General features: G+C 43.2%; 1 protein-coding gene across 2 annotated transcripts in view; it reads left to right on the forward strand.

Annotated features, from left to right (window-relative positions):
• The first annotated feature begins 9,109 nt into the window (after positions 1-9,109).
• ACO1 (aconitase 1) overlaps positions 9,110-15,890 on the forward strand; it is a 44,912-nt gene continuing 38,131 nt past the window's right edge. The window contains exon 1 of one of the 2 annotated variants that reach the window (XM_063321500.1): positions 9,110-9,223. The gene's annotated coding sequence lies outside the window, so the exon portion shown is untranslated. Of the gene's footprint in view, positions 9,224-9,338; positions 9,363-15,890 lie in introns of those variants that run through there. The other variant, XM_063321502.1, reaches the window with a different exon arrangement.

Consider the following 15,890-nt stretch of genomic DNA (forward strand, 5'->3'; position numbering starts at 1 on the left):
CACCAAGCTCTGTGGAGTGGTTGACGCACTGGAGGGAAGGGATGCCATCCAGAGAGACCTGGACAGGCTTGAGAGGTGGGTCCATGCAGACTTCATGAATTTCAACAATGCCAAGCACAAGGGCCTGCACATGGGCCGGGCCAATCCCAAGCACAAATACAGGCTGGGCAGAGAATGGATTGAAAACAGCCCTGAGGAGAAGGACTTGGGGGTGTTGGTGAATGAGAAACTCAACATGAGCCAGCAATGTGCACTCAGAGCCCAGAAAGCCAACCACATCCTGGGCTGCATCAGAAGAAGTGTGGCCAGCAGGTCAAGGGAGGTGATTCTGCCCCTCTACTCCGCTCTCATGAGACCCCACCTGGAGTACTGCGTCCAGCTCTGGAGTCCTCAGCACAAGGACATGGACCTGTTGGAACAGGTCCAGCAGAGAGCCACAAAGATGATCCAAGGGCTGGAGCACCTCTGCTGTGAGGACAGGCTGAGAGAGTTGTGGTTGTTCAGCCTGAAGAAGAGAAGGCTCCAGGGAGACCTTATAGCCCGTTCCAGTACCTGAAGGGGGCCTACAAGAAAGCTGGGGAGGGACTTTTTTCAAGGGCATGCAGTGATAGGATGAGGGGTAATGGTTTTAAATGGGAAGAGGGGAGATTTAGATTAGATATCAGGAAGAAATTTTTCACTCTGAGGGCGGTGAACAGGTTGCCCAGAGAAGCTGTGGATCCCCCATCCCTGGAAATGTTCAAGGCCAGGCTGGATGGGGCTTTGAAAAACCTGGTCTAGTGGGAGGTGTCCCTGGCCAGGGCAGGGGGCTGGAACTAGATGCTCTTTAAGGTCCCTTCCAACCTAAACCATTCTATGATTCTATGCAGCGCTCCATTCTTCACTAAAGATGTACAGTAACTGTCGTCTTTTTTTTTTTTTTTTTTTTTTAATCAGCATACTACATCTTCCTGGAAGGCTCCTACTCCCAGATGCCTACTTGCAACACTGGAATATAAAGTAATTTATGCTTGCTTCTGAAAGCTTAAGACGTTCAATTTACCAACAAATACTTGAATGCATCATCACAATTATTCATTAACAAGTTTCAAAGATCAAAGGCACATCAAGTAGTTGCTGAGGTTTGACAATTTAATCCTAAATTAGTTTCAAATGGAAAAAAACAGCCTTCAAGTCTTCCTTCCAGTATGTTAGCATTATGTTCAGGTTGAGAAAGCAGACTTCAGGGTGGGATTTTATGATGGCTTGCCATTTGCCTGCGGTGTAGCCAGAGGAAAGCAAATGTGAAATAACAGGGTGCAGTGTTAAAGCACAGCACATGCACAGCAGATACTCCTCCATTGACTTCCATGTGAATGCTTACTCCAGAACCAGGGTTCTGTGGCCTAGGTAAGTTTTCTTTGTAAGTGGACTAAACTAAGTACTGCCAGTGTAATTGTCAGTATAGAACAAGACCATCCAGATGGGACTTTAGTGTGGAATAAGCCCCTTTGAGTCATCACCCTGCAAATAACATATTTACAAAATCTCCTGAAAGACAGAATTACAGCAAGAGCTGCATCAGGCAACTAAATACCTTTTAGGAGGTGGGCAATTAAAAAGAGGCTTAGCCTTGGCATATGTTGAAAGCATCACAGAATTAAATCTGGCTGTTCAGGTACTGCTTGCATAGGGAACACGACTGAAGTATCTCATCAATGTTTAGTAAACAGGTTATCGGTGGTTGTGGTCAGTTAAGATACTGCACTAAAAAAGCAAGGTGAATGGGATTTCCCTGATGGAAATGAAGCTTTGAGAGTCCAGTAGCATTCAAATTAACATTTCACAGTAAGTCCCATTGGGTAGATTGCTCTTGGCAAAACCACAACTTTTGATTAAGGTCTGTGGTGAATGAGGCAGTCTGTTCACTGAAAGACAAATCAACAATGAAGGTACTATTTGCACACTGAGCAGTAGTAGAGGATTACCCACTCTTGTGGCATCCAAATGTTGTGCCAAGAAACAGGATAAAAAGAAACACCGAACTCTGTCTTCTTCACTGTGTTATCCTCAGCTGCTACGTTCAGTGGGTAGATCTCAATGACGGCTTGGTTGTACGGAAAGATTTGGACTACTTGCAAAGGGGCAAAAAGGACAACTTTTTAAACAGAAATAGCATTGCAGTGCCTGGTGTGAGATGTGATTTAGCTCCGTGCTCTCACTTTTGCCAGAGGTCAGGTTATATCCTTCATGATGCATTATTCTCTGCCCTCAAAGACAGGAAAATATGTCAGAGAAAGATCCAGCCTGACTGTGGCATATCATAAGTGATCTGGTCTGGCCAGGAAGCCTCAGAAGAAACTTAGTGGAAGATTCTTGAATTGTGACTGATGTTGTTATTCAGAATGTTAACTTTCTGCAGGAAAATCGATAAATCAAAAAGCAAATTACTAGTACAAATATTTAGGGAAAAAATAGGCAATATCCAGCTTTTCATTGAAAAGTAGTTAAGAACAGTTAATAAAGATTATTAGGCATAAAGATTATAAAGGCATAAATAGAAGTGAAATGTTATGGACAAACAGCCTACCACTAGGGTGCAGCAGAGGAGTTTCTACTGCTTTCTCTGCGTCTTTAATGCTCTTTGAGCAAAACAAGCCTGTATAGGCGGTATAACATACAGACCTCATTTCAAGAAGGACATTCTCTATTGCCTTCTATAATGTGCCACCTGTTCTTTACAGCTTGATTCAGTGTTTTCTTCTGATACAGGCGTCAAATAGTCAATTTCAAAGTGACAGAAGAATGTTCCCTTTTTCACGCTTTGGAGAAATTATTACAACTTACATCAGAAATTCTTCTGACATGAATATGGAAATGGGTAATAAGAAGAGAGAAAGAGGGACTGGAAAATGATAAATTTCAGGTAGAAAACAAGTTTTTCTATCACTCCCCATACCTTAGAGAGATTAGTGAGATTCATTTCCAGATGCTTCCTTGTCCTCCTCGTCCTCCATCTCTATATGAGTAGGAAGAAAAGCATAGCGATCCTCAGCTCTTAACTTTTGCACTGAACCTGGCTCTGCTTTTCTCTCAGTTCTTTAAGAAAAGGTTTGGCACGACCTTCTACTACGACTGAATGAGTTGTCCAAGGGTAAAAATGGTATTTTGCAAATAAGGCCTAAATAAGCACTGAAATTAATGTTAGTAGGTGGATTAAACATACACATAGATGAATGACACCTAAGGAAAGTGAAATATTCCCTGCTGCTGTTCTTGTATCTTTCATTAGTAATGTAGTGGCTTTTATTTCCTTTTAGAGCAAGACTTTAACTGCTCCATTTAAACGACCCACAGGGACTCCAGAGGACTTAAGTTAATGCAGAGGTAAGGTACTTTGCTAAGGTAGTAAGCATGTCCGGATGTATTTTCCCTTCAGAAATTAGCAACTGGGGACACAGGAAGACGAACAGTATCCTTTCCACTTAGCAAAGTCTAGTGCTGTTTGACCACTGTGTGCAAAGGCAGTGAGAAAGGCAGCACTTTGACTCCTGATTTATAGCCCAGGTGCTGTACTCCTCCGAGAGGCTTACAGTAAGTTTTGCACACTGTTTTGCAGATTAAGTTCCTCACTGCAGAGCTAAAGTGCTGTTTGTGCTGTCTGTAAAGTGAAATGTCACAGTATGCCTTGGCTGCTGAAAGTCAGAACTGCCTCACCAAAAGCTGAGCAGCTACGGCAGCGTGGCTGCAACCAAGCCAAACTCCAAACTTTGAGTTTTTAGCCAGCACAAAAATAGCTCAAGATTTGCTGAATGAATTACTTTGAGCCTTTTCCATCATCTATGGCTAGTATATTATCCCTTGCAGAATCTATCCAGAAGTTTACCCATATTTTTATGACAATAGTATAATTTACTTATGAATGGTTTCCTACTCATTTTACTAACAGTGCCTGTCTTGAATTTCAACACATTTGCTTTTTGGCCCAGTTTCCTCTTTTTCTAACCTGCTTTTATTCTGAAAGCATTCCTTGTGACTTGTTCTCACATTCTTCATTTGGAGGATCATTACATAATGTTTATTTTTCTAAACAATCTTATTACAATTGACTTCAAAATTGTTTTAATTTGACTGCAAATGACCACAACTGTTCTGGCATCACCCTTCTGTTCTATGTAATACCTTCACACTTTATGTCAAACTGCTTTTATGTAATTTCTACCAGTGACAGCTTTAAAACCTCCATCCCATCATTGACTCAGAACTCTGCAGCAGTGATATTTAATGCATCCAATTAATTTAGGTAGGTTACAAATGTTACGTTTTCTCCCTGACTTTGGGAGTAACTGATGCTTGAAACCCACTCTTTATTAAGAGGAAAAGGCACAGGATTTTCCAAGTTTGTATGCTTTTATTCACTTGTGAACACAGCACATCACTTTGGCTAAATCTGCACAATTATGCAGCTTTTGTAATCTGTTCTTAAATACCAGTTACTCCTAACCCAGAATTTATTTGTATGTACACATGATTATCAAGTCCAGAATTTTGAAGGTGAACTTGTTCCCACATTGCAGCAAACATGTAAATTGACACCAAGCCTCCGCTAAACCCTATCGAACCAGTAGATGACAGAACTTAAAGATTTGGTTTGATACTGAAGCTAAACTATGAAGTTCAGTAAGTATTACTGCAATTATATGAATTGAAGACTTGTTTACAGAAAGGCATTTAAGTAAATCAGTGTTAAGGCCAGGAGCAAATTATAATATATTTCTTAAAATATGCTGACCATGGAATTTCTTTGGGAGGATGCACAATCATTTCATTAAAGATACAGAAGCAGCAGGCCGTAACTTAATTAAATAACCAGAACCCACTTTGGTATTTCTAACCGGTTTTCTGAGAGGCGCTAGGTTCTCTCTTTTCAGACTTGTACTACTGTTGCACAGTGACAATTCTAACAGCTTAAAACAGTTGGGTGTATATGACCGGCGATGAAATCTGAGCATGAACTCCTTTGTGAGCTGCGAAACAAATTTATTTTCTTGTACTCAGGACAAGCTGTAGGCCATAACCTCCAAGGTACCACCTTCCCAAACTCATTCACAGGTGGCTTCCTGGAGTGAAACACTTTTACTGAGTGCTGACTTCATTTGAAAATATTAATTCATGTCATGGTCTGCGAACATAGTATGTTATATGATGTACCCTTAGGTGCTGCTTGTGGGGAAACACCACTCCAGAGCAAACCTCATCAAGTGATTTCATTATACTGCAGGTAGCCAGGAAAAGCAGGACACATGCAAGTTGTGCTACTGAGGGATGCTTCTTTGGGATGACTACTTCAAAGAGCAAACAGCTCTGGGTCCTCTGGGCTGACAGCTCTAGCTTATTGCCTCTCCCTCCTCGCAGTCCTATCCCACTTTGAGACCGATTGCAGCAATCCTGCGATTGCTGCAACCTCAGCAATCAGCTGAAACTGCATGGAGTATTACCACAACACAGAAGTCCACTAACTGCTGAGCGTTAAGGCTTTATTGGCTGTAATGAGCTGAAAGCTGCCTCTTGGGAATCCCAAGTATTTATAACTTTTTGGTAGGATCAGAATGACTGAAATATGTTTATAGAGGCATGACAGTGAAGTCAGCTGGACTTCTAGGACACTGCTTGGTGAATAACCTCAAAGAACACTCTAGAAGGAATCTGAGGTTAGGTCAAGCCTCTTGTAAATGGATTTCCCAAGTAAGACAGAAAGGACAAAGGACTGACACACAGTTCCTCATCTGCTGTAAAATAATTTAATGAAAAACCCTAAAAAACAGGAAATCACAAGCACTGGGATGCTCATGACTGCAATGAGAAAGGCATTGTTACTCCTACTTCTGTCCATCTTTAGTGCAAGAACTGAAAGTCATTTCCTTTAACCATGATTCAGCACAATGCACGATTACCCAAGAAAACTATTGGACAGCCTTGCAAACTGATATTAAAACCAAGAACCCATTTCAGTAAACATTGTCCTTACACTAATGAGATACTCATCTCCTAGCAGCATTGGGAGAGAGACAAACCCACAAACTTTTAAACATCTGCTAAATAGCCACATTATTGTAAACTCAGCCTGGCTGAGAAGAATGACAGCCTCAAATACTCCTGGTGCAAGCACCAGCCTGCGATAACCTTCAGACGGCATTACCATAAACCCTTGAATGAACAGCATATCTTCCAATTCCATCGTAGCTTCTGTGTCCTTACATATAACCAGCAGATGCTGCAGCAGTACTGTCTCTCTTTCTGTGGTGAGAAATCTTCTCTCCCACCCCCCAACCTCTGGGGCCTCCCTTCCACACAGAACAGAAAATACAAACCTTGCAGATACTCACTGGGAGAAGTCAGAGGCGACAAATGGATTTCCCATTTCTGTTCCTGACCTGCTGTTTCACTACTCTTTGCTCTTTGCCCAAGAGATTTTAAGTCAATCAGATTTTGCAGCAATTGCTTTGGTATCTAGGTATGAAGGATTTTATTTAAGATTCAGAACTCAGTGATGCATGTGGGCTTTGAAAGTCTGTTCTGTTAGAAAAAACAGTAACAAAGAAAATCACAATCATTTTTTTTTTAAAGGAAGTGACCCAAAGATTTATTGCAGGACTTTTATCTCACCAAGAGGAACATACTGAACTGCTTTTATTACTATTAACTAAACATATAAAAGAATAAAAAATTCTATCAATTAATGAAACATCTAAACCTCTAAGGCAAGCAATAAGAGGTTTTAGAAATTCTCTGGCTTCTGATACCACCAGAATCATCTACTCTTTTGTGGTGTCCTGAAGAAAACATGGGCCTTCTGCTTCCACTGCTCTTACCTGAAATGAAAGCCCTCAAAACCAAAAGTAGTTTAGAGAGGAGATATTGCTTTATTTGACGTCACATTCTAGGGGGAAAACCCACAAATCTAGCACCCCTTACTGGGGATATGCACCCATTATTTATACACAAAATATGCTCGTAATTCCACCTACCTAATACATAACTCCACCTAGGCTCACATATTCATTAGGATGACCAAATAGCCTTTTTGCACCCATGTGTATCAAATTTTTCTGCATCAGCAAAACACTTCTTGGTGGTCGTTTGGGTAAGAAGACCCTTCCTCACGTTATCCTTTTAAGGTATTGAGTCATCACAGGACAGTAAAAGTTTACTGTAAGTTTGCCAACTTCTTGAGGATGATAAGGGTGTTCCTTGAAGTAGCCACAGCTCGGTCCTAATTGGTATTGGAGTACATCCCTGACACATAAAAGAACATTGAAGTGATTAACTGCTTCTGGTTGTCTCCTCATTATCACTATCTGTATCATTAGCTCAGTGACTAACTATTTTTACACAGTAAGAAAGTCAGTAATTAGCTATTTTCTCACACAGTAAGAAGGTTAGTAAGAAACAACTATTTTAGAAACAAAGCAGAGGCCTGTCTTTGGTAACACTGCCAAACTACAAATATTACTTTGTTCTGACAAACTCAATCTTGTGAACCTCTCTGGCCAAGTGTTTGAAAAATATTGTGAATGAATGTCCAGTTTCATGTCCAAATTAACTATTTGTTAGAGCAAATCATATGTTCTAAAAACTCATTCAGTTCTACAAAGAGAACTTAGTGCATGTGAAATACTCCATGAGATAATTTATGCTGAAGAGAAATCAGGCCAACCTGGAAAAGATTTTGCATGATAACTCAAAAGTACTGTATTTTGTAGACGACAGGACATTTAGAGGTATCAAGTCAGAGAATAGTAGGTTTAACTACAGCGGGGCCCTAGAAGTCTTAATTGTACCAGTAAAATCAGTAGTGGGTATGCCAAAGCCAGGATTTCAGTATTTAGTTTAAAAAAAAACCCCAAAACCAAAAACCCTGCACAACGTATCTTGTTTGCTAGACATTGAGATCCTACCACTGATTTTCCCTGGTCTGCAAGTTCCAGCTGGACAGTGTGTAGGCAGGAGCATCTGCCAGTACAGGTTGGTAAGCAGGAATCCAACCCACCAACAACCAGGAGAGACATCTTGGGCATTTTCTAGGTATCACACTACTTCCTGAGCAGAGCAAAACACTTCCATTTTCACAGTTTGCATCAGCTTGCTCCTCTGAGGCCTGCTCCTCTGGAGCAAAGCCAGCAAGTAGACATGTTCGCTCTTGGCCTGAGCTTTCTTCAGAGGAAAACCAAAACATTAGTGGTCGCCTTTGCCTCCAGCTCTGACTCTCAGTGGTTGGCAAGTCTCCTAGCCACTGCTCTCCAAGACCTTCTCCAGACTTGTAAGACACATCTACGCCCTTTCCACACAACTCCCATTTCCTATTTATCTAATTATTTTCTTAGAATTGGATGATTTTAAGTTACTTTACTCAGGCCCAAGCCGTAGACTGTTCTACCACGGGCACGCTGGGCACTGAAAAACACCCCGGGGCACTCGGCTGTGGAGGTGATGTTGATTAGGACACCCTGTACTCTGACGTTGTTCTTCAATATTGGCGTCAGGATATTGATCTTGATCAGTTTATAAGTAACAGGCTGTTTTCACCCACAGCCAGGCCAGTGTGCTCTCTCTTCCCCCACCCCTTGGGCCCGGAGAAGCAACTGGAGGTCCCTCTACTGTCCCCCTGCCATGAGGAAGCAGTGTCCCCAGCAGTCGGGCAGTGTCCCCAGCGAGACCCCTTTGACTCCAGGTCCTGCCCGCAGTGACGGGACTCTGGGAACCCCTTGGAAGCCTGAGCACGGAGCACCCACGGCCCGTGCAAAGCAGCCCACGGCCCGCTGCCATTTTACAGTGCCCGTCCCTGCCACGGCCCAGCCCCCAGCACAGCCCTCAGCCGATCCGGCCTCGGCCGCGGTGGTCGCCAGCCCGGCCACCCCCTGCCCTCGGGGGCCACCTCTCCGCACACAGTAGCGCTCCCTCGGCTCGTCCCCCCAGCGGGGAAAGCTCCACGAGGGGCGAGCCCGGGCCAGGGCTGCGGGCAGAAAGGAGAAGCCCAGCCCGCTCCTCGCCCCCGCTGGCCGCCAGCCTTGTCCTGTCCTGCCCTGCCCTGCCCTCCCTTCCCGCCCCCGCGGCACGGGCCGCCGTACCGCCGCTGACGGCCTTGAGGGCGGTGGGGCGGAGCCAGCTGGCTCCGCCCCTTCCCTCCCTGCGCCCGGCGGCTTCTGACGGCCAGCGGCGGCGGTCCGTTCCTCCTCGCTCCCCGGTGAGTACGGGCCCCGGTCGCCCCGCTTCCCCCCTTCCCCCCTTCCCCCCTTCCCGGTGGCGGCGGCTCGGGCGCCTTGAAGCTGCATCCCCCCATACCCTGCTGCGGTGGCGCTGGGCCCTGCCTGCCGCGGGGGAAGGTGAGGGGCTCCCCGAGGCGGGGAGCGGAGGCGGGTGCGGGCCCGGGCCCGGGCCCGGGCCCGGGCGGAGGGCGGGGATCGGCGGTAAGGCAGGCCAGGCTGGCCCGCCGGCGGGGCCTGGCTGCCGGGGTGGGGGACTGGAGGGGGCCGTCGGGGCGGCGCAGGGCCGCGGGGGGAAGGCGGCTGTCGGAGAGCGGCTTCGTGGCACTATCTGCCAGCAGCAGTAGCCGGCGGGGCTGCAAGGGCACAGGGAGCGGAGCGGAATGGCCGGGCCCCGGATGGCTCAACCCGGGTGGCTGCGGGGGCCGGCGTTGGACCCCTTACAGCGGGTACAGGGTTCGGCTTCTGCTGCGCTGGGAACGAAGAGCCTCAGCTAGAGGTCTCTTCTCCCAGGTAACAGGCAATGGGACAAGAGGAAACGGCCTCCAGTTGCGCCAGGGGAGGTTTAGACTGGGTATTAAGAAAAATTTTTACACTGAAAGGGTTATCCAGCATTGGAACAGGCTGCCCAGGCAAGTGGTTGAGTCACCATCCCTGGAGGTATTTAAAAGGCGGGTAGACGTAGTGTTTAGAGATACGGTTTAGTGATGGCTTTTGTCAGAGTTAGGTCAATGGTTGGACTAGATGATTTGAAAGGTCCCTTCCAACCTAGGCGATTCTGTGGTTCTAAGAGCGGGAATGGAGGAGAAGTTGTGCTGCCCTATCCTTGTCTAAGCTTTTCCTTCTGTTTTCCTACTGGAAAACAGCTCCAGCCTTGCCTATGGGTATTTCAGTAGTATCTAGGTAGTAGAGGATAGTGCACAGGGCACATATCAAGCATACAGCAGCCCTGCTGTGTTGCAAAAAAACCCATAAGACTGCAACTTGAGTAGGTAAGACAGAAAAGGGGTGGAAGAAAAGCATTAGGCGGTGAAGCCTGTGTTAAGGTGAAGTGACAGATTTTAATTATTCTTTTTCGGCTTTGGATGACAAAATTCTCTGTTTTGTATTCACGGCGCAGATGGCAGGTGCAGGTGCTCCATCAAAATAACAGTCGTGGAGGCTGAAGCAAAGATACTTGCCTGGTAGTCACCTGCTTGCGGACTGCGGCTGCCAGGAGATGTCGGGTTTCAGAATCTGGATTAGGTGTATGTTCAGATTAGTTTCTTTGTGTCTGTTCAGCGTATTGCCCTGTTTCGTAACACCACCACAGTTCTCTCTTATTTTTTAACTGGAAGTTGTACTTTGATACTTAGTTTCCACCTCTAACGCTAGCATAGGTGTGGGAGCTGGAGAGGAGAAAGACGGAGAGGTCTGGAATTCAGTATTCTTTAGTATCAGCAGGAAACTTGGTGTAAAACAGAGGATTCTCTCTCCAAACAACTAGAATTGAATTAATATCTCTGAGCACTCAGTGCTGTTGCTATTGTTCAGACTGGCTCATTATCAATCCGCAATACCGAAGTAAAGGAAGACCACCCTAGAGAAATATTAACACTGGAATGTTTATTTAGTATTGCTTTGCTTAAAAGCAATTGTGCTCCATCAGAATGTCCTAATAAACTTCTGGGGATTGTTACTTCTTCAAAGAAAGTAAGAGGAATTTAATGTGCATAGAGTAGGAAGCGCAGCTGACTTTTGTGCCCTCCAGGATCTGTGGTGTGTGTGAGGAGTTATTCAGAAAATTGTAAATACTCATCCTGGACTTTGTAATATCTCCTCCTGGAGAGATTTTCAGTGTATGAAGGAGTCTGATCACTTGGCAGTGCCTTGCAGAGTATATCATGCAGACTACTGCTGAACTGAAGACTGTAGTGCTTTCAAACTGCATTTTTTGTCGTATCACATTTGTAATTTGGCACCTTTCTTTTTTCTGGTTTCCTTTAGCGAGAAGATAATGCACTCCCACTTTGATATTACTCAATGAAGTTTTTATAGTAATGGTGGAAGAGCTGAAACAATAATAGCAGAAAACCACAGAAGAAATAGTATTAATATTTAAATAGTAAAAGTAGCAGCAAATCTCTTTTGCTAGTGTTTTCCAATGTAGACTCTCGCTGTAGGATTTCACCACATAATAGCTGGAAATCTTCCCCCTCCCTGGAGTAACGATCCATTTAAGATCACTGGAAGGGTAGGAGTTGAAGAGTGGTCCCTTTCCTTGTTTTGAAGCAGAGAGAAGGTCACGAGGAGTCTTCATTTCCAGTCTGTTCTGTTTGCTCACACATCCCCCCCCCCAGCCTTTTTGTGGCAAACTGTTCTGAAAAAGCCAGTTGAATTAAAGTGTTTTGTGGAAACCTAATTTGCCTCCCCACGGAGCTTGGCTAGTAAACTCTGGTAACAGCTAGTTGTAATTGAAGAAATCTTATCAGATACACACTTGTTCTGCTTAGAGACTGAAGCCAGGGGCATTTGAAAGCTGTATTCATCTACACAAATAGTTGAATAGCTGCTGAGATTGCAGGCAGCAATTTTTGTTGTGAGAAAATTATCTTTCATTGTTTCCAGAGCAGAAATTCAGGATTTGTCTTGAAATGGCATGAGAAGTTAGGACTATTTCCCCACAATGCCAGATTTATTTCACAACCATAGTAATCCTCTCATCAGCTCTTCATCCTGAAAAGACTCCTTCCACCTACGTATCTTTGGTAGCTTTGAAACAGTTCAGATGGTAAGTTGCACAAAAGGAGTTTTAGGGGTGCACAGACAGCAGTTTACAGAGCTGGTACTATGGTAATGGTGTGAGTAGAGAGGACTGGTTCACAATACTCCCATTTTGTTTCCCCTTCCCATGCCCCTCTGCAGTCTTCCTTCCCCCCTTCACTTGAGCTTTTTGAAACCAACAGACCAATACTGAGATGTCTTTTAATCGTGCCTACTGAAATTGAAAGCAAATTTCAGACCAAACCTTTGTACACACTTACGGCACTCTCTGTATTCCAGGCTTCTTGCAGCGCTTCCGTGTTAACTTATCAGTTGGAACGTGTTTGTGTGTGTTACACTGGATTTTTTTTTTAAATTTTTTTTTTTTTTTACTACAGTGAAAGCTGGTTCTTTGTTAAAACTGGTCCATGCTGCATATTTTTAATGAACAGTCTAAGACTGTTAACATAGGGGAAATGAGCAGCAAGTTTGTACAGAGGTAGGAAGTAGGTTAAAGTTCAGAGTTGCTCTTTCAGGGGAACAAAAAATATCCAAGGCTTCATTTTTCAGTGTTCTGTAGCCTCCAAATAAGCTTCCCTGTATTCTCAGACATAAAACTGCTCATTTTCCTGCAGCAAAAAGAAAATTAGTCTCTACTTTTTAACTAGGACACTCAGCGGTGAGTCTGCTGACACAGCATTCCCTTAACACTTATGCCTGCTTAATTAGGATCTGGATTTTGTTAACTGTAAGATTAGATTGCATTCCAGAGGCTGTCTGAGGGTACTAGAGATGCGTGCTTGCCCTTGCTCACCAAAAGCTGGTGAGATGTATACAAGAGAAATGTCTTGACTGTCCCTTAGGCAGTAAGTGAGGGAGGAGACAGCATTTGGCTTTCCAGAGGGATGATGACTTCTGGGAGTTTAATATCCACATCCTGGAACTAGGCTCACATCTAAACTTCCAGCTGACTTGGAGGTGGAGGTACTTCAAGACCTAAAGGTTTGATTTCACAAGCTTGATCTCTGAACTAAATCTTCAATTCCTATATGTGCAATACAGTGCTGCTAACAGAAGTGAAATGGTGAGAATGCTTATGACAGCCTGTGAAATACATAAATTATAGGAATAATCGTAACCTGTCCAGTGCACTGGAAGTGTAGCACATTATAGCTCTGAATAAACAAGTATTTTAGCATTGTGGTCAAAGTTTTAGACATCAGGAGAAAGCAATAAAGTATGACATCCAGAGTCCCATTTGTGTTCCAGTACAGAGTCCCTCTTGAGCGTTAAAGTTGAAAGGGGCTTCTTGAAACTTTGCTTAGAGAGTGTTTAAAAAAAAAAAATCCTTTATATATTAATGCAGTTTCTTCCAGTGTGCAATAATGATGTGGTTTATAGCAGCATAGTAGTTGTTCAGTCATAAAATTGTTGGTGGACTTCTCTTTAAGGATCTGTACGTAACGGTGGACTTCTCTGTAACAGAGAAACACAAAGATTCTTTCTCAAATCTCTGTTAGTGCTGAAATCTCGTCACTGACTGCTTACAGCAGTGCAACACTGTGTATTTCTTATGCAGTGGCCTTATTTGTCACAGGTAGAGTAAGTGGTAAATAGTAAGAGCTTCTCTTAAAGCGAGAGACCTGTGTTTATTGCAGTAGTAGTTGTACTTGTCTGTTCTATGTGCATCCAAAAGTAATTATAGCTAGATACATTATACAACAAGACTCTGCTTGTTCTAGTAGTGGTGTTGAACTCTATCCAAACGCTGGGGGCATTTGTGTTGGGTTTTTTTCATTTTTTTGCCAGGGTAACAAAAACATTTTTCTTAGGCAACTTGGATATTTAAACTGATTTTTTTTTCTACCACACAAATATCTGTATTAGTTTCTTTCCTAAACTAGCTTAAATTAGGGATGGATTCACTTACAAAAATTTTACTGCAGCAGACACCTGACTAATACCAAGGGGGTGTTCTCTTTCCATATCAAAGATGCAGACTCCTGGCAACATACTTAACATGGATATTTTCTTTCCTTGCTTTTAAACAGAGCATTCTACAATTCCAATAGGACAGAAGTTCCTACATGCTGGACCTGCTAAGAGATCTTTGTTCATAGCTAAGCGATCTATAATTTAGGCAAACTGAAAGTAGTCATCAACATTTTTAATTAAGGCTCATTGCAGAATAGAATGTGAAACAATGAGAAGAGCTATGTAAGTTGCAGAGACTTGTTTTCTGTTGGGGAGCTGGGCAATAGCTCTCAGTTTAAATGCTCTTCAGCTATATATAATTCTTAGTAATATCAGAAAATGCATGCTTAATATTGTCTTGATGGATTTAGAGCTCAGTAGCCTGCTGCTGTGTTGCAGCTCTCCTTAGATTATTTTCTTTAGTTACTTGCTTTTGCTAGTTAGAGGTGCTTGTCACGTACTTGGTAGCTAAGTACAGATACACACACACACACAATGTCAATCAGTTGAGTGAACAAAACTAAGCGAAATTACTTGGGAGAGCAGGAGAAGGAATGATAATCACAATAGCGGGTGGTAAGATCAGATTCAGCATGGGTGGCAAATGCTGTATTTGGCAGGTAAGGCTGTGAGTGTTCCCTATGTCCTCTGCCTTATCACCAGGCAAGGGCTTTTATCATAGCAGTCCTACCAGCTCTCCTCTCCTTTTCCCCATTTTCAGTTGCAAATTTCTTCACAGATTTCCTGCAAGTACTGGCAAGCCTGAGCCTTCCCCCTTTTCTTGATGGCTGATAAAATACCGTCTTTGCTTTGGCTGAGAGAAAAAACCCTTTTCTATCATTTCTAGCATCTGGTAGAGTGTTCAAATGAAACTGCTCCTTAGCTGAGAGTGTGCTTCCAGGTGCTGGCTGAGAATTTACCCACTCTCCAGGAAAAAGAGCTCTTACTACGTGAAATCTGTTTCAGTCAAGCTATTTGGTGTTTAGTTTTATGAATAGATGCTTAAAAAACTCTTCCTGTTAATAGTGTAGGCACCCGTTCATAATTTGAAGACAACAACTAAGAAACCAAAGACGGAATAGAAAAGGCGGTGGTGGAGGCATGTTCCCTTTCCCTGATTGACATTAATATGTCTGTACTAAAATGCTGAATGACTGTGCCTGTTCTGTTCCTACTTTATGGCCTGATGCTTAGATAGAAGTTGTCTCATCCAGAGGCTTTTTTTTTTTTTACTTTTTTTTCTTTCTGCAGGTCAAACAAAATAAATCTGTGTCCTTGGTTTGTCCTCGGGCACTTCTGTAATAAATTTGATTATTACTAATCAGCAGTCTTTTGTCAACACATATTTCATGTACTACAGACAGAGCATGATTTACTATTGGCATGTATTTTAGCAGAAAAGTACTCCATGTGCTAATATTTTAAGTTATTCTGGATGGTGAGAGATGAGGGGGCTGTCCTGAGATCCCTAAAAAAACGCAAACCAATATTGTTGCTGGTATTCATCTGGTACAACAAATGAAGTTAAGAGCAGTTATGTTTTTAAAAAAATAATTTTTTTTTATTGGTATGAAAGAGATTGTTGCTTTTAGCCTGATTAGCTGTATTCATTTTTACCTTCAGGCTCTACTGCAGCTCTGAAGAGGGTAGAATAATATATTAAAGTAATGTCTAGAACAGCTCTGATGTCTTCATATTCTGTCTTGGGTATAGTGGGAGGCTAAACAGCACACCTTCCCATTCTATATGGTCTGCATGAGATAATTTCCACAAGTGCAAAACTACAGAATGTATCAGGATGCTTTCTCAATGCTGTTCATTGAAGTAAAATTTCAGCTTGTTGAAATTGTTCAAAGTCACACTGCTGCTTTTAAAGGGTTCTGAAGTAGAGTCCAGGACCCACAGTCAATCAAGAACGTGCTTTATATAATA

This window comes from Chroicocephalus ridibundus, chromosome Z (assembly GCF_963924245.1).
Source record: "Chroicocephalus ridibundus chromosome Z, bChrRid1.1, whole genome shotgun sequence".
Lineage (NCBI taxonomy): Eukaryota > Metazoa > Chordata > Aves > Charadriiformes > Laridae > Chroicocephalus > Chroicocephalus ridibundus.